This window comes from Narcine bancroftii, chromosome 3 (assembly GCF_036971445.1).
Source record: "Narcine bancroftii isolate sNarBan1 chromosome 3, sNarBan1.hap1, whole genome shotgun sequence".
In the NCBI taxonomy this organism is placed as follows: domain Eukaryota; kingdom Metazoa; phylum Chordata; class Chondrichthyes; order Torpediniformes; family Narcinidae; genus Narcine; species Narcine bancroftii.
The window spans coordinates 175,187,927-175,207,163 of NC_091471.1; the positions used below are offsets into that span (position 1 = coordinate 175,187,927).

The window sequence follows — 19,237 nt, forward strand, 5'->3', positions numbered from 1 at the left end:
ACACAGCCTCAAGACCCTGAAGAGGTGCCTTTTTTGGGTTTTTCTCCTTTTATGCTCAGTAGGCTCCCAATTATGTGAACAACACCCACCCTTTTATCAAATCTACTTCCTTCCCTCTGGCGGAATAGACTTTTGCAGCCTTCCACAGCATCAAGCCCAATTTCACCAAGGCCACAATGCATCAGACTAAGCCCTGGCTGCCACCCTTAATCAGCTTGGTAGGTCCGTCACATTTTTTCATGCACCCTCCAGGGCCTCGAGATTTGACACTCCTCAGTCGAAAGCGAGGCCCAAGCCATTGTTGAGGCAGTGCGGCACTGGCGCCATTACCTGGCTGATGAGAGATTCACTTTGTTGACCAATCAATGCGCTGTCACGTTCATGTTCAACAATCAGCAGTGGGGAAAAATCAAAAATAATAAAATACTGTGGTGGAGAATAGAATTATCCACCTATTACATCCTGTACTAACTGGAAAGCTTAATGAGCCAGTAGATGCCATGTCCCTTGGGACTTGTACCAGCACCCAGATCAATTGACTGCAAAACATTTATAATGATCTCTGTCGCCCCGGAGTCACCAGTTTTTTTCACTTTATTAAAGTATGCAACCTATTGTACTCCATTGACGAGAACAGGACCATGATGAAGAACTGCCAGGTCTGTGCTGAGTACAAGCTGCACTTCTACTGGCCAGATAGGGCACAACTTATTAAAGCCACTTGCCCCTTCGAGCAACTCAGCGTTGACATTTAAAGGACTCTTGCCCTCCACTGACGGTAACATATACTTCCTTAACATCATTGATGAATACTCCCATTTCCCATGTCCTATTCGGACATGATCGTTGCCACAATCATCAAGGCCATGTGGAGCCTCTTCACTCTATTTGGCTTCCCCAGTTATATCCAAAACGACCGGGGACCTTCCCGGTCAAAGCCACAAACAGGACCACTAGTTACAACCCCCGGGGTTATGGGCAAGCGGAGAGGGAGGATACTACTGTTTGGAAGGCAATCCTCCTGACTTTGCGGTCCAAAGGCTTTCTAGTTTCCTGCTGGTAGGAGGTTCTCCTGTAGGCCCTCCACTCGACCAGATGCCTGCTTTGCACCCCAACTAATGCTACACCACATGAATGTTGAAATCTGTGACAGGGACCACATTACAGGCATGGCTGACATCCCCAGGGCCCGTCCTGCTCCAGAGGCAGATGTGGAACTATAAGTCTGATGCAGTGCCCATTGATCAAAAGGGTCCACCTCCTCCATGCCAACCCCTAATATGCTTAAGTGGCATATGTGGACAGACATGAAAAAACTGTTTCCATCAGGGTCTTGGCTCCCTTAGGGGCCCTGGAGACCTCTGCTAATCATCTCACACCCTCCTCACCATTGAATGCACACGATACATCTAACCTCTGGTATCCTGCTCTGCCCTGGGGAGGATACACTAGCACAATACTGATGAATGCAAACTGGCGCCCGAAACAGTCCAGGACTCTGCTGCTGCACTGCAGTTGCAACCGGTTCTTCGATGGTCCCAGTGAACGACTTTTAAATTGTAAACGTGTAACTTTGTAAGTTCCACTTCACCCTGTGGTACTCTTTAAAAACAAGGGGTGAATGTGGTAAACCACTGAAATGTATAATTATCTGGTCAAGCATACCTATTGGCCAGTTGTATGTGTGGCCCTTCCCCATGGTCTCCTGTATAAAGGCGACTGTTCCACAGCCCCTTGCAACTCAGTGCAGGACAACCGAACAGTATGCTCTCAAGTGAATTAAAGCCTCTTGGTTTCTCCATAATAATCTCTTGAGTGATTAATGGTACATCACCCTATTGCAGGCCGGCAGCAATATCTCTGCAGTATCAGATACTGCAGAGATATTGTAGGTAGTAGTATCTCTGCATCAGATACCCTCAACTGTGACGATATTACACATGTTCCTTGGAGGGTGGGGGGGGGGGGAGAGAGTCTAGAAGAGATTGGTGCATTTACCAAACCATCTGCCTTTAAACTCCTATATTGTATTCTTTCTTTTATTCCTTTACTCTTCTAACCCATTCCCTGACTTCAACCCTACCCCAGGTTTTCCATTGTTTTCCCCCTCCAATCCAACTCACCCCAATCTCCCATGGTCTCTATGAAAGTCTTTGTGGCTGACGAGGAGAGTGGTTTAAACAGCATTAACCTGCATCTCAAGAGCAGTATACAAATGAAATAGTGGCTGATAGTCTGTGAACATGCGGGTTGATTTCTTGGGTTTAAATGAGAGCCGACCAAGACCTGTTCATTTTGTTGACACCTGGTTTGGCATTAAGTAAAATGTAGTTCTTCAAAAGTGAGTGAAGTCTAATCCAATCGGGATAGTGCAGATAGCACAACACTATTACAGTGCCAGTGACCCTGGCTCAAATCCTGCACTCTCTGTAAGGAATTTGTATGCTTTTCCCCATATCTACGTGGGTTTCCTCTGTACGGTGTTAATTGGTTACATGGGTATAATTGGGCAGCATGGGCTCATGGGCCAGTATGGCCTGTTACCATGATGTGATTTTTAAAAAAATTAAATCCTTAGGCAATAATGTTAAGGAGCTGGACCCTGATATTACATTTTACTTTGAAAAAAAAAACACCAATGCTGGAGAAACTCAGTAGGTCAAACAGTGCCTTTATTTAGCAAAGGTGAAGATACATCACCAACGTTTCAGGCTCGAGCCTTACATTTTACTTAAATTACTTTGTAGAAACCTATTGTACTTTTTGCTGGATATACTTACAAAATAAAGCTTCAACTGATCCATGACAATGGATCTATTAATATATTTGGAAAATCTGTAATTTCACAATGTGCAACTTTGATGTAATCTGAAAACAGAACAATGCAGCTAATATGAACAGACTTGTCATTTTCAATGACTCAGTTGATACAATGCTATAATACTACAGTTACCTTTTTAATTGCTTTACAGAATGATTGGGTAAATTGATTTTTGTTCAGTAGTAAAGGTAAATAGAAAATGAGATGTTTGTGAATAAGGCTTGCTGAAATTGCACAATAAACACAATAACAGAATAAATGTATTCACTGGAAGGAAAATATAATTTTCTATAATGGATTTTCAATGACCTCTGCACACCATTTGAAATCTGTTGCAGTCAGACAGCATGTGTGACATTGCTGGATTGATTGGGGTGAACCTAGCAGACACTGAAAGCAGACTGTGGCGGACCCTGTAGCCAGTCAGCAGCGCATATGGTTTGAGTCACATGGCATCAGGTTGACAACATTTCTCTGTGTTTCATGATGACTTTATAATTTCCAAGATCAAGCCACTGCTTCTTCAGATGCAGCGTATATGTTTGACACAAGCTTTTTAAAGATCATGAGAACTACTTGATACATGTCTTTATTTGTAATCTCAGATACAATAGAATAACTTTATAATCAGCCCTGACTACATTGGGCTGGGAATGGTTGGTGTTTGCTAAGTGGGTGGATGCAGTGTATGAAGTGATGATAGCAAACATGAGACATGGCAGTGGCAGCTTTGTCATCATAACTCAATAGAGATTTTTACACAGAAATCCCATGATATTGACCGAAGGAAGACCCGACATGAAGCCGACTTTGGCCGTTTACACTGAACTGAACAAAGCCAGCACAATGCCGAATCGGTGTGTCTTTATACACAGCAAGCCGGCATTCCAGGAGCAAAAGAGGTGGGATGTGTAAAACAACAGCATCGGTGTTTAGTGTCACGTATAACATACTGTATTTGACAGCATGTTACACCCACTTCTTTCCCCCCAAAAAAGCTCAAAATATTCCCTCAATCTTGTATGCAAAGTTGAAATTAGGGTGATAATGGTGGGTAACACTGATAATGATTATCGTCACTGCGTGGCTCACTATTGATGGTGTTGAGAAAGCGTCAGGTTCGAGAGAGATAAGTCTGATCACAATGGTTTGCAATCAAATGTTACTTTTATTAACACACAACAATGAATAGAAGAGCGTGAAAATTCGGAGCAGGAATAAAACGCACACAATTTATAAAAGAGCGTGGGAAAATCTACTGTAAGTAAATCTATAGTAGTGGATTTCAAACTTTTTCTTTCCACTCACATACCACCTTAAGTAATCTCTATCCCATAGGTGCTCTGTGATTAGTAAGGGATTACTTATGGTAGTACGTGAGTGGGGAAAGATTGCGAACCACTGCTCGAGACCCAATTGTTACTGATATATTTTGCTTGAGAAAAATTGCCATTGGACCATTTCCATTGGAGCTATAAAACTGTGCATATAACGAGTCAATAGGTATGATTACTTAAGGTGGAATGTGAGTGGAAAGAAAAAGTTTAAAAACGACTGTTTTAATCGTGCCTAACTATCGTTGGGGGTTGGTGGCGGGGTAGGGGGGAGAGCAGGGCAGTGAGCTTCAGACTGTTTAGACTGAGGACACACCCACAGACCAGCTTGCTCATAGCACAAGGTGACGAGAAACACCAGGGGACAGTTGAGAATGGGGTGATGGGGTGATGGGGTCAGTGTGGGGACTGGTCTTTTATCATAATGCATAATTTATCATAATCCAGCTGCGCTGGATGGGTCACGTCTCCAGAATGGAGGACCATCGCCTTCCCAAGATCGTGTTATATGGCGAGCTCTCCACTGGCCACCGTGACAGAGGTGCACCAAAGAAAAGGTACAAGGACTGCCTAAAGAAATCTCTTGGTGCCTGCCACATTGACCACTGCCAGTGGGCTGATAACGCCTCAAACCGTGCATCTTGGCGCCTCACAGTTTGGCGGGCAGCAACCTCCTTTGAAGAAGACCGCAGAGCCCACCTCACTGACAAAAGGCAAAGGAGGAAAAACCCAACACCCAACCCCAACCAACCAATTTTCCCTTGCAACCGCTGCAATCGTGTCTGCCTGTCCCGCATCGGACTTGTCAGCCACAAACGAGCCTGCAGCTGACGTGGACTTTTTACCCCCTTCATAAATCTTCGTCCGCGAAGCCAAGCCAAAGAAAGAAAAAAAAACTCCCTAACACTAATCTCCTCTTCCTTAATATCTGAAGGTCTTTCAGTGACTGCCTTGAATATATTCAGTAACTGAGCATTCACACTCTCCTTCTGTAGAGTTCTGGATTCAGTACCCTTTGAAACATACTTTTATTCATGAATGATCAAGCCCTATTTTGAAGGCCAAATCATGAATTATGTACTTATGAATTAAATAATTTCTCGTTCTCCTCACAGCAGCACATTAGTGCTTCACCCACCTAACAAAATTGTGAGTTTAGTAGGGGATGCATAAATATTTCACCACCAGCTCATTTCAACTCCAGGTCCAGCCATTTCATCTGCAGCTCAGTTCAGACTTCTGCATTTATGGGACCATGCATAGATATCTGAGATGGACTAAACCACATAGTGCCTGCCGGGCAGGTATTCTCTAGTGAACTACCCGCTGTCAGCCAGATTGACTCTGCCTTTTACCTTTGCTATATAATTGAAGGCTGTTGGGAGAGAGCAGGACAGAAGTATTTTTATTAAAAAGATTTTGCCTATTATCCTACTTGCATGTTTTGTCCAAGTTTTAAATGCTTACCTGTAAATACACTAAAAAACACACACACCTATATATATATATATATATAACTACTCTTTGCAGACGATGCCGCTTTAGTTGCCCATTCAGAGCCAGCTCTTCAGCGCTTGACATCCTGTTTTGCGGAAACTGCCAAAATGTTTGGCCTGGAAGTCAGCCTGAAGAAAACTGAGGTCCTCCATCAGCCAGCTCCCCACCATGACTACCAGCCCCCCCACATCTCCATCGGGCACACAAAACTCATATATACATATATATATAATATATGTGAGGTTTTTCGCGTATACAGAGCCGTTGTCATACCCACACTCCTGTTCGGCTCCGAATCATGGGTCCTCTACCGGCATCACCTATGGCTCCTAGAACGCTTCCACCAGCGTTGTCTCCGCTCCATCCTCAACATCCATTGGAGCGCTTTCATCCCTAACGTCGAAGTACTCGAGATGGCAGAGGTCGACAGCATCGAGTCCACGCTGCTGAAGATCCAGCTGCGCTGGGTGGGTCACGTCTCCAGAATGGAGGACCATCGCCTTCCCAAGATCGTGTTATATGGCGAGCTCTCCACTTGCCACCGTGACAGAGGTGCACCAAAGAAAAGGTACAAGGACTGCCTAAAGAAATCTCTTGGTGCCTGCCACATTGACCACCGCCAGTGGGCTGATATCGCCTCAAACCGTGCATCTTGGCGCCTCACAGTTTGGCGGGCAGCAACCTCCTTTGAAGAAGACCGCAGAGCCCACCTCACTGACAAAAGGCAAAGGAGGAAAAACCCAACACCCAACCCCAACCAACCATTTTTCCCCTGCAGCCGCTGCAACCGTGTCTGCCTGTCCCGCATCGGACTTGTCAGCCACAAACGAGCCTGCAGCTGACGTGGACTTTTACCCCCTCCATAAATCTTCGTCCGCGAAGCCAAGCCAAAGTATGTATATATATATATATATATATATATATATATATATCCTTAGCTGAGTTGGTCTTGGAATGCCGGATTGCACTTTTACACAGGTGGCATTTTGGTATTGTTATTACCTCTGCTGTCGGAATTGGCTGGGACTAGAATGACCCCTCCCCCGTCTGTGTCGGTACTTTTTACACAGCAGGTGTAGCATAAAAAGTCGCAAATATCCAGGAACAAAGCAGCTGTGTAAGTCTTTAGTGTATGGAGCAGCTCTATTAGCATAGCAAGACCACCTTGATAGTGATGCCATGCTTCTGTTGAAACATCTGCCGACGTACCGTACATTTTCTGAATCTTGATTAATTGGAAATGCAGGGAGTGTGTATCATAGAGTAAGAATTTGCAGCATTGAAACTGGCCCTTTGACTCAACTTGTCCATGCCAACTAAGTTGTCTACTTTATCTCGGTCAATTTGCCTTAATTTGGCCCATATCCTCTAAACCTTGTACCTGTTTAAATGTCTTGTAAACATTGTACTTGCTCTAAAATTTCCTATGGCAGCTGGTTTCGCATTCGCACTATCCATGCAGATATTTAATTGCATAGTATAAAAAATACGGAGAGATTGAAGGAGATGGTCTCAACTATGTGGCATAATATGGCAGATGCAATTATGACATTCAACATTCAAGACATTTGGACAGTTCTTTGGATAGGAAAGATTTAGAAGGATATGGTCCAGTTTTGGCCAGAATGCCTAATTGGTCGCATTAGATGAGATGAGTAAAGGGCCTGGTCTCTGCTGCCTGACTCCATATAATTCTCGATGGAAATAGTGACAATTTGCAATCTGCAGTCTTGGTGACTGATGGCACACATACTAGGAATGTATTTTTAAAGAGTGAGCTTGATTGCCATGGGGACTACAGAGCCTGGAATCTGGAGCAAACATAGACTTGCTGAAGGGTTCTTGCCTGAAACATTGACAATTCTTTTCCTCTCACTGATGCTGCTGGACCTTCTGAGTCGAGCTTGATAGCCATGCCTTTGCTAAAGATCATTGTGTTGTGAACAGTCAAGTGTTACTAGAAGATGACTCCAAGAGAGATGATAGTGAAAGGTTACTTGCATTTGAGGAAATGGCTATTACCCTCACTCCAATCCTCTTGGCTAGGGACTCTTTTGCTGCCTTGTGCCTTAGTGGACAAATTTTTGCATGTGCTTGAAGAACTGCAAGATGTTGTAGAATCATTGAGGTCTTTAAAATCCAGACATTTTGATGAAAGTTTCTTGTATGTCAGGTTATGATCTGAGCAGCCTTATCTCCATCACCGGAAGATACAAAGTTAAAAGGGCAGAAAACGAGGAACAAAGACTTGAAATCACAGAGGATGATTTTAGAGTGCCAATTTTGTTGAATATTTGAACTCCAGAAAATGACTGTTTCATGTTTTACTCATTTGGTTTTTTTTTGGCTTGTTTGCTGGGAAGGGATCTTTGCTGTAGCGTCATAATGATGAGAAGAAAGGGATGAATAAACTTCAAGCAATGGAGGCCTAGCAAAGGAAAACCGTCTGCAGAACTGATTTTATTTTATTGCAGACGAGTGGCTCTTGGATGGACTTGTTGGTTGGATGGACAGGTGGAACCTCATAATAATGGGAACAGGGCAGCAACACAGTGCTTAGCATTGGTCCTCTCTCCTCTTGTCTTGCATTGGTAACCCCCTATCACCATGCAGAAATTCAGCAACTCTGCTGAAAATAATGAAAAAGCTCAGTGTGCTAGCATTGACTTGATGGGCCAAAATGCCTCCTATGTCGTAATGAAATTTGGAAACCTTTGGGAGAGTGGATGCTCAAAACAAAAACACCAGTGGGAATCTTATGCACAGCTGATGACTTTACATTTTACCCAGATTTGTCTCCAGCTTTCAAAATGTGTGGTTATCATTGTTAAAAGTTACCCTCGTCATTTTATCATCTGAAGCAGTTTCCTCTTGCCTATTTGCAGAACTGATGATGTACTTAACTGGAATTGGCACACAATATTCTCAAGACAATGTAAAAGGCCATTCATCCTATTGAGTGTATTTTGGCTCTTTCCTACTGGAAATAATTTGAGGATATGTAATGTTTAATTTCAAGATGAAATTTCACAGGCTAACATTTTTGTCTCCAAACTGCTTCCAGCAGTCTGTCATTACCCTAATTCCATTGCACGTTCATTCAGATCTAGGAAAATACTGCAATAATGTCCTTTATACTACTCCATTGTCACTACTGGAAAAAACTTTGGCCCACCATTAATTCTCACTGCTGAGCAAATTTCCAGCAATGGCATTTTTTCTCTTCCTATTCTTGTGCAACCTAAAATCCTTCACCCCCAAGTTCCAAAAACTTTAGCTCCCTTCTTTCAATTTTCCTTCAACCTATCATGTTCTCAGCTCTGAAATTCTACTTTTAACATTTTACTTAATCCACCTTTTAAGATGATCCTAAAACCAACCTCATTGACTAAGTTTCCCCTTCTAATATCTCTAGTATAATTCTTTTGTGAAGCATCTTGATGTACTATTACATTAAAGTTTCTATATAAATGTATTGTGTATGGAACATTGAGCTCTAGCTTGATAGAATGAGGGGATGGAAACAAGAATGCATTTGTTACAGACCTTCCAAGAATAACTTGGTGATTAAATCAGTGGACCAAGTTTAATAACTACATTTCAGGCATGGCTGAGTGGTGGATTTTTTTAATTCTAAAGATTGTGAGTTCAAGTCCCACTTGAGTCTAGACTCAAGAACTCAAAATATAATACTGGGCAAAATTCAATAAATGTCATCAAATACTCTGAGATTATCTTGTCATTAACATTTTGTGGTACTCTAGTGGCCAAATTTTGCTTTGGGCACTGAAGGACCTGCAGTGTGGTGTAACGTTTAATGTTCCATTACTGGTCACCACACTGTAGGAAGAATATGATTGTGCTGGAGGTTGGACAGAGAGGAGCATGGTCAGGATGTTGTCTCAATTGGAACATTTCGGTTATCAGGAGAGATGGGATAGGCTGGGTTTGTTTTCCTTGGAGTAGAAGTTTTGAGTGGTGATCTATCACGCTTATGTAAAATTATGAGGGGAAAGGATAATCCTTTTCCCTTGCTAGGGATGCATAAAGCAAGAAGCCATAGGTTAGAGATAAGGAGGTTTGGAGGGGATTTGAGGGGTGATACTTTCACATAGGGTGGTTGGAGACTGGAATGCTTGAAGAGGTGGTGAAGACTGATACCCTCAGCGCACTTAAGAAGCATGTAGACAAGGGTTGGAAATCTGCAGATAAAGTAGCAAGGCTTCTTAGTTTGATACATTTGATGCTGAGTGTGATAGTGACTTAGAATGCTGAAAAGGCATTTGATCAATTAGAATGGGATTTCCTCTTTAAAGTTTTAGAAATATGTAGATTGGGTACAATGTTTATAGATTGGGTTTAAAAAAAACCTATTGCAAAAGTAGTGACTTTATTGCAATGGACAGATTTCAACATCTTTTGAATTAATGAGATCAAGTAGACAAGGTTGCCCATTGTCATCAGCCTTATTTGTTTTAGCAATAGAACTGTTAGCTGAATTAATAAGACAAGGCAAGATTTAAAGATTGTGGGTATTAAGGTGAAGCAAGAAGAATATAAAATAAATTTATTTGTAGATGATGTTTTGATTTATTTATCAGGTCATTTAAATTCCTTGCAACAACTTAAAATTAGAATAAAATAATATGGAGACATATTGGGTTATAAAATTAATTTGGGAAAAAGTGAAATTATGTCTTTAGTGAATCGAGAGTATGAGAAATGTAAGAAAGCAATTGAACCTAAATGGCCAAATCTTGGAATATTTAGGTATTTGTGTGCAATCAGATTTGACAAAATTATTTAAATTAAATTATTTAATTTATTAAATAAAATGAGAGGATTTGGAAAAAATGGAATATGTTACCTATTACTTTGATGGGTAGAGTAAATTGTGTTAAGATGAATGTCTTTCCTCGAATACAATATTTATTTCAATCGATTCCAATTTCAATTCCTCAAAAAATATTTTAAGGAATTAAATGTTTGTGTTATAAAAATTTTTATGGGAAAGAAAAATGGCTACAGTTTCTTTGGAGGAGTTGACATGGAAATTTAATTTAGGAGGTTTACAGCTCCCCAACTTTATGAATTATAAAGCAGCACAGTTGAGATTTATCAATATAATGTATGATTTAAATAATGTTCCAACATGGGTGAATGTAGAACTTGATAAAATAGGAGAAATAAGTTCACAACATTTTATTTATAAATAGAATTCAAGATTGTTAATAGCAAATAGAGAAACACCCATTTAATTGAACTTTGGAATAAAATTGATAAAGAAATTGGAGGAAGAGGTTTAATGTCTGGAAGAACATCTTTATATCAAAATAGACATTCCATTTTCTATGGAAAATACATTTTTAAATATTTGGCAAAATTGTGGTATTAAGAAAATTAATTATTGTTTCAAAGCTGGGAAATTTATTATTTTTAGTAGAATGAAGGAAAAGTTTAAGATATTAGAAAATATAAAATTTTGTAAAATATAAAATTTTGTTATTATCAAATTAAGATTTTTTTTGTGAAATTTTTCGTCAAGATTTAGTATTACCAGTGGAGAGAGAAGTAGAATTATTATGTAGTAGGGATATAAAGAAATTTATTTCAGAGATATATAAATTATTACAAAAGAAGGCTCAAAAAGGAATTAATAAATCAAGACATAAATGGGAGGTAGATTTAAATAAGCAAATAGATGAAATTAGATGGATTCAGATATGAAAAGAGAGTATGAAAAGTGCAATAAATGTGAGATATCAGTTAGTTTGCTATAATTTTATTCTTCAGTTATATTTAACACCACAAAAGTTACATAATATGAACTATACTTATTCAGATGTATGTTTTAGATGTGGAAAATAAGTTGGAACTTTTTTGCATTCAACTTGGCAGTGTTCCACAATTAAACCTTTTTGGCTTGAAATGGGTAATTTATTAGAACAAATAACTGGAGTAAGATTCCCAGAGGATCCAATGTTATTTTTACTGGGAGATATTATAGGGATTAAACTGAAGTTAAAACTGAATATGTATCAAGTAAAAATTGTTCAAATGCAATAGCTAGAAAATGTATTGCTATAACTTGGAAGTCAAATATAAATTTGGGAATGGATAGATGTCATGCAGAAGTTCGGAGTTGTATTCCACTTGAGAAAATTACTTATAATTTAAGAGATAAATATACTTTTGTAAAATATGGAGCCCATATTTACTAATGGTTGGTATTAAAATTTAATTGAATATCGAACATTCCCTTTCTCTTATAGATCTCTCTAATTATTTAAATATTTAATGGTATCAGAAATATTCCTTAGATATATAAATATTTAAGTACTCCTATTGTGGTTTTCTTGTCCCTCTTTTTCTTTTTTTTTAAGTTTGTGGGGGGTGGGGTGGGAGGATTAATAGGAAATTTTTCTTTTCTTGTTTTTTTTACTTACTCTTTTTCATAGCAAAAACAAGTTTTGGATTAATTTTGAAATATTGTAATATGTTTGCTAAGTAGTTTTATTTTAAATAAAGTATTGAAAAAAGCATGTAGACAAATATTTGAATCACCAAGTCATAGAAGGCTACGGACCTATTTGCAGGGATTAATGTAGATGAATTGTAATTGACTAAGGTATCACTTTCTGTGCTCTATTATAAATTCTATCTAGAAGGAGAAAGGAGGAAAATACTACCATCAGGAATCCACTGCCTTTTGGGGTGGTCACAGCTTCCAGAAGGAAAATGTGCATCACACAATGTTTGGCACTTGAGGCAATATAATTTGGAGAGCACAAGCAAGAGTGAAGAAATGAATAAACAGAATTATTGTACAAAGAACAATTTTGTGATTCTCTAAACGTCAAGCATAGCAGCTGCGCTTATTGAATACTTCAATCAGTCCTGGTTTTTGTGGTCGGGTGTAAAATTTGTACTTGCACTTGGCCACTCATTCATGATGGATTGATGACAGAGTTATCTGTCATCATATCTAGTTATTTCTAGAACAAAACAAAATGTTTGAACCTTTTCTTTGTTCAAATATCACTGATTGTAAGAAAAAAACAATTGCAAGTTATAATTTGTGGAATGATAAACAGAATTCTAAGTTGCAAAACATATGATATCAACCTGAACCTTAAAATTCTGGTACTGAGATTCAAAGCTATAAGAAACATTTCCAAAGTAGATGCCCTATGATGGGAGATTTTATTTATTTTATTAAATTACTTGATCTGTCCAGTTAACATAATTTTTAATTGGATATCTTGACATGAGGGGTACTGCAGTGGAATGAATGCAAATAGATGTTATACATGAGAACATTTCAGTTTGTTATTTACACTTAGCCTGCCCAGTGCCTAGCTTTTAACTCTGGTATAAACTTCATGCCAATATTCCTGTGACTGGGTATTCACCAAAAGGCTTTACAGATGATTTCTTGAATTATGCTGGGCAAAACTCTTAGTAATACATTCAAGAATAAAAAAATAGCCAGTGATTCTGCTGTGGGAAGCTGCTTGCACTGCAAAGTCAAGCCAGTGCATGAATGTTTAGCTTGAGTTGAGTACAGAAACAAAGAAATGAATCTCCATACTACATCCAGACCAGCCATTTTCAACCTTTCTTTGTCTGTAGCCCCCTCAGGGCTCTGCCCAAGGTTTATTGCCCCCTTCCCTGTGAAGGAGTCAAGTTTAGTTGGTTTCTTCCATACTTCTCTCCCACTGACTACATAAAAAACATAAAATATTTTTTATGATTTCAGACTGTTGCCTCCCCCCCTGGGTGTGGGGTGGGGTTGGTAAGAAGCCTATAGCTCCTATTGAGAATGATGGAGTAGTTGTCTGCATGAGTCACTAAGCCATTATCTGAGCAGATTCCTTTTAAGTGGTGAAGTGAATAAACGATGGTACAGACAGAACATAAGAAATAGGAGTAGGCTATTTGGTCAATCGAGACTTCTCTTCCATTTAGAATTATAGGACCAGAGAACATCACAGTACAGAAACAAGTACTTTTGGTTCCTCTTGTCTGTACCAAAGTATTATTCTGTCCAGTCCAACTGACCTGCACCCAATCCATAGCCCTCAATACCTCTCCCATCCATGTACCTGTCCAAATTCTTCTTAAATGTTCACCATTTCATCAGGCAGCTTGTTCCACATTCCTATCACCCTCTGTGTGAAGAATTTCCACTTTCAGCCTTAACCCATGTCTCTGGTTTGTATCTCACCTACACTCAGTGGAAAAAGCCTATCTACATTTATTCTTAATTTTAAATACATTTATCAAATTTCCCTCATTCTTCTACTCTCCAGGGAATAAAGTTATAACCTGTTTAAACCTTTGCTGTACCTCAGTTCCTGAAGTCCAGGCAACTTCCTAGTAAATCTTCTCTGTATTCCTTCAATCTTATTGATATCTTTCTTGTAGTTAGGGACCAAAATTGCAACAATACTCCAAATTTAGCTTCACCACTGTTTATACAACTATACCATAACATCCCAATCCTTTATTCAATACTTTGATTTATGAAGGCCAATATGCCAAAGGCTCCTTTACAATCCTATCTACCTATGTCACCACTTTCAGGGAATTATGTATCTGAACTGCCAAATCCCTCTGTTCTTCTGCACTCCTCAGTGCCCTACTGTGTATATCCTTAGTAACTGCAGTAGGTCCTGACGCTTCGATCTGGACCCTGGCCGCCCTTGGGCTGGAGCTCCCCACACTGACTTCTACCTCGTGGATTCTGACATAGACAGCAACCATGGTCCCGACCTCATTCCTGGATCCTGCTTGTTCATCTGCCCCACTACCCCTTACCTTTCCCTATTCCCTATTCCCCCTTCACCTCTTCCTATTCCACCCACATCTCCCCCTCTGAGCTCCCCTCTTCTTCCCAACCCCCTCACTCTCAGACCCTCTCATCTCCCATTCTCTCTTATGACCCCACCACACCCCCTGACTTCCCCACCTCTGACCTCCCCCACCTCACCATGACCTCTTCAAACCTCCACTCCCCCGACTTCCCCATCCCTCCACTCCCCCCTGATCTACCCAACCTTCCACTCCCCCCCCGACCTCAACCCTCCATCTCCACCCTCTGACCTTCCTAACCCTCCACCTATCCCCAACATCTTTACCTAACCAATTCCCATCCTGTCCCCTTCTTGGTCTTTACCATCCCCTCTTTTGAGACAGACTGCTTATTCCTCAGTAGAGGCCTTACCTTTGTTCCCCTCTGCCCACACCTTAATGAGTTCCACGCACGCCATGATGCCGAACTCTTCTTCTGTTGCCTCCGTCTCCGGCCCAACTTCCATGACCATGACTCTCCACCTACTCCCCCCTCCCCCAAGACCACTTTTCTCTTCTTCCTCCTCCTGGACACTTCATTCATGGCCATCTGCTTGCTCTGTGTCTTTTTATTTCTCGTTGCTGCTGAGACATCAATCATCTCAACTTCACCACTCTCTTATTCTAACCTTGCCTCCTCCGAATGCTCTGCCCTCCACTCTCTCCACAACAATCACAATCTCACCATTAAACTGACAGACAAGGGTGAAATTGTTGTGGTCTGGCACACTGACCTCTACTTTGATGAGGCCAGATGATAGCTCTCAGACACTACCTCCTATTTAGCCCTTCCACAGGACCCCACCACAGCTCATCAAGCCACCATCTCCAACCTCGTCACATCTGGTCACCTCCCTCCCACAGCCTCCAACCTCATTGTCCCCTATCCTTGCATTGCCCTTTTCTGCTTTTTACCCAAGATAGATAAACCCAACCATCTGGGTAGACCCAGTGTTTCTACTTGTTCTTGCCCCACCAAACTAGTTTTCTCTTACCTTGACTCTTTCTCCCCTAGTCTAGACTCTCCCCAACTACTCTCACGTATACTCACATGCCTTCCAACGCTTCAATGACTTCAGATTCCCTGAAATGGACTGACTTATTTTTCATGATGGATGTCCAATCCATTTATACCTCTACCCCCAATACAGAAGGTGTTAAAGTACCACTTCTTTCTGAACCAGAGACGCAACCAGTTACTCTCTACCAGCACCCTCTCCACCTGGTAGAACTTGTTCTTACTCAAAACATCTTCTCCTTTGACTCATCTCTCTCACTTCCTTCAAATCAGAGGAATAGCCAAGGGTACCCGCATGGGTCCAGCTATGCCTGCCTATTTGTGGGCTTTGTTCTGCAATCCATGCTCCAAATTTACATAGGCAAGGTCCCTCAACTCTCTCTGTTATATTGATGACTACATCGGGGCTGCCTCAGGCACCTCTGATGAGTTTGTTAACTTCATTCGCTTCGCTGCCATCTTCCACCCTGATCTCAAACTCACCTGGTCCATCTCCAACAAAATTCTCCTCTTCCTGGATCTCTCAGTCTCCACCTCAGGTTTCCACTGAGATATGTTACAAACCCTCCAACACCCACAACTACCTTGACTACGCTTCCTTACACCTGGACCACTGCAAGGATTGTATTCCTTTCTCACAATTTTTCCGTCTCCACCGCATCTTTTCCCAAGATCACTTAAAATGTGCCATAAATGTGTCTTCCTCTTCACCATCATCAACTCTGCCCTCACCCGCAACTCCTCCATTTCCTGCTCATCTGCCCTGGCCCCCTCTGCCCCTAGATGCAACAAACACTAGATTCCCCTTGTTCTTGCCTACCACCCCACCAGCCTTCCCAACTAACAAATTATCCTCTGGAATTTCCAGTACATAGAACAGGATCCCACTACCAGACATATCTACCGCTCTCTGCCTTCTGTAGGGACCGCTCCCTCCATGCACTCCTCCCTTCCTAACAATCGATGCCTCCCGGTATCTTCCCCTGTGGCCTCTGTGCACCCACACTACCTCCCTCACCACAGTCAGGGCCCAAACAGGCTGTTCAAGTGAAGCATCACTTCACTTGTGTATCTGCAGGATTGATTTACTGAATCCTGTGCTCCCTTTGTGGCCTTCTCTACATCTGGGTGCAGACTGGGAGATCACTTCCCTGACCACCTTCACTCTATCCGCACCAGTAATAGGGACCTTCCAGTGGCTAACCATTTCAGTTCTTCGTCCCACTCCCATTCTCACATGTCTGTCTCATGTGCTATCCCTCTAAGACCACCATAAAATGGAGAAACACTGCCTGATTTTCTATCCGAGTACCCTCCCAGTGGATGGCATTAATATCAGTTTCTGCTAATCTGCTCTCCTTGCCCCCCACCTTCCTTTCCTTTAGCTCTCCACCCCTTCAATCTCTATTCACATATCATCCCTCCTCCCCTTGCTTGCTGCTGTACCCTCCATCCCTTCTGTACTGATTACCTCCTGCCTTTGCAACCATCCTCCTTCCCCCACACCTCCACCGTACCTTTTTATTCAGATGCCTGCTGACATTTTTCCATGATGAAGGGCTCAAGCCTGAAATGTCAGTTAATGTATTTTTATCTTTGCTATATAACCTGCCGAGTTTCTCCAGCATTATGTATTGTGTGTGGAGGAAATGTGGACCCCACCCCCACTCTGTCTGGAATGTGTGTATTGCGGGTGGTCACGTGTCTTCCCTCTGTCTAGAACTTATTCAGAAGTCACATTCCCTGTCAATCAAGGTTGGGCTTCAGCCACTAATTAGTGCACACCTTGCCATTGGCTAATTCAAATCACTCAGCATCACTATTGGATAGACACACAAATTAGCACTCTATTTAGCACCAGCCCAAAGCACATTTCTCTCTCTCTGCCTTGTGGTGTTAGCTCCAGACACTGCTCCATGCCAGATCACTACTGTGGATGTTGCTTAGATTAATGGGTAAGGTGTGCACTGCACTGAAGCTGAGCCGTAGTATCGCTATAGTTCAAATTACTATGGTTCGATAATTTCACTAGAGCCACACTTCCGGACGATCAGGCGTCCAGGAGTGTGTGTACCAGAGCCGCCTCCCCATGATCAGGAGTCCAGGATGGGTGTTATTACCCCTGCTTATAGTGTGCTAATAATGTTGGCACCGCCTGTGTGAATTAATAATTGTGTACTGTTTAACGTTTTCCCACACTCTTTTATAAATTGTGTGCGTGTTTTATTCGCGCAACCTTTTCCCATGCTCCTTTATAAATTGCGTGCGTACATGTTTTATTCCCGTTAGCATTTTCCCATGCCCCTCTATAAACTGTTGTGTGTTAGTAAGCTATGTGTGATTGCAAATCCTTGTGTCCAGACTCGTCTCTTTGTGAACCCACCAAATCAAAGAGATAGTGAAGTGACTCTTCTGTACCTCCTGTGATAAGGATAATACAATACAGAACAGCATCTCCTTCTCTCTCCAGAGACTACTGTTTTACCCTTGTGTCTTTCATAGAAGGGTCCAAAATGTCTCTCCCAGATGTATGTTTTTCTGAAATCAAGTGACCCAACATCACTGCTGTTTCAGTTTCATTTCTGTCTAAACCACAACTTATAATAGATGACACCCACACACTTTTGACCTAATCTCTGATTAAGTGGTTATATGACTCCGTAAAGTCTACAAATGTCATCCAAATGGTACTTGAGTTTTGAAACAGCTGCCAGCATAATGCTAAATGTACACAAAAATACTTTTAAGAACCACACATGGTTCTTGAGTTTCAATTAAAAACACTTATTCAGCTTTATGGCTCTTTTTTCCCAGTCACATCAACACCAAAAATTACTTCTGTGTGTTAAGGTCTGTGGTGTCTGTGTGACCATGAATCCAGCTCACAATCCCCTCACTAGAAACATATTTAACACTATAACTTACTTTACTAAGAAATATATATTTTATAACTAAAAATTTTAACTTTAAAGATTAATATTAATACAAATCCGTTACAATAGTCAATTGGGTCATTTACAGATAGGTAGAAGAGTTATGTATTATTCTTATTGGACCAAATTGAGTGCAAGAGATCAGGTTCATGTAACTGGGTCTGCTTTGTAATGATCAAGTTGCAACACGACACACTGTTTAAAAATATGGATCATGCAATTCATCCATCTGTGTTTAACCTGTGCATGCTTTTGTCAGTGCAGATTTTTTCTTTTTATTTGGATGCATGGTAATGGACCCTTCCAGTTCATGGGCCTGTGTTACCCATTTTTGCTTTGGGCTTTCATTGACATCAAAAATGAATGTTAGGTCCTTGGAATGCACTAATTAAGAGTCTAATGCTGCTGAAAGACTTCCTGGTGAGAACAAAATTACCATGGTTGTAGGTCAATTGGGTGTAATTGAGCAGTACGGCTTGACAGCCAAATGGGCCTGTTACCGTGCTGGATGTCTACATTTAAATTTAAAATTTATGAGCAGGGATTTTTCAGCAGGTGTGTAGTCATTGATGCAAAATGAATTTCTATTTTCTTAAAAACCCTTTCCCGTGTAACCAGGAAATCTCTATGACTTGACACATTTCACACATAACCTGTTCAAACCTGACCTATATTTCTGGAGCTTACTGAGGCAAGCAATATGAAAACAGATGATCTACCCATAGAGATGTGATCAGCCTTGATATTTTTCCTGAGCCGCTATGCACAGCCCATGGATCAA

The 19,237-nt window shown here is 41.1% G+C and overlaps 1 protein-coding gene across 2 annotated transcripts in view; it reads left to right on the forward strand.

The window, feature by feature from the left end:
• Positions 1–19,237, forward strand: part of LOC138757874 (neuronal vesicle trafficking-associated protein 1-like) — a 111,005-nt gene that overhangs the window by 72,710 nt on the left and 19,058 nt on the right. The gene's annotated exons all lie outside the window — the stretch shown is intronic.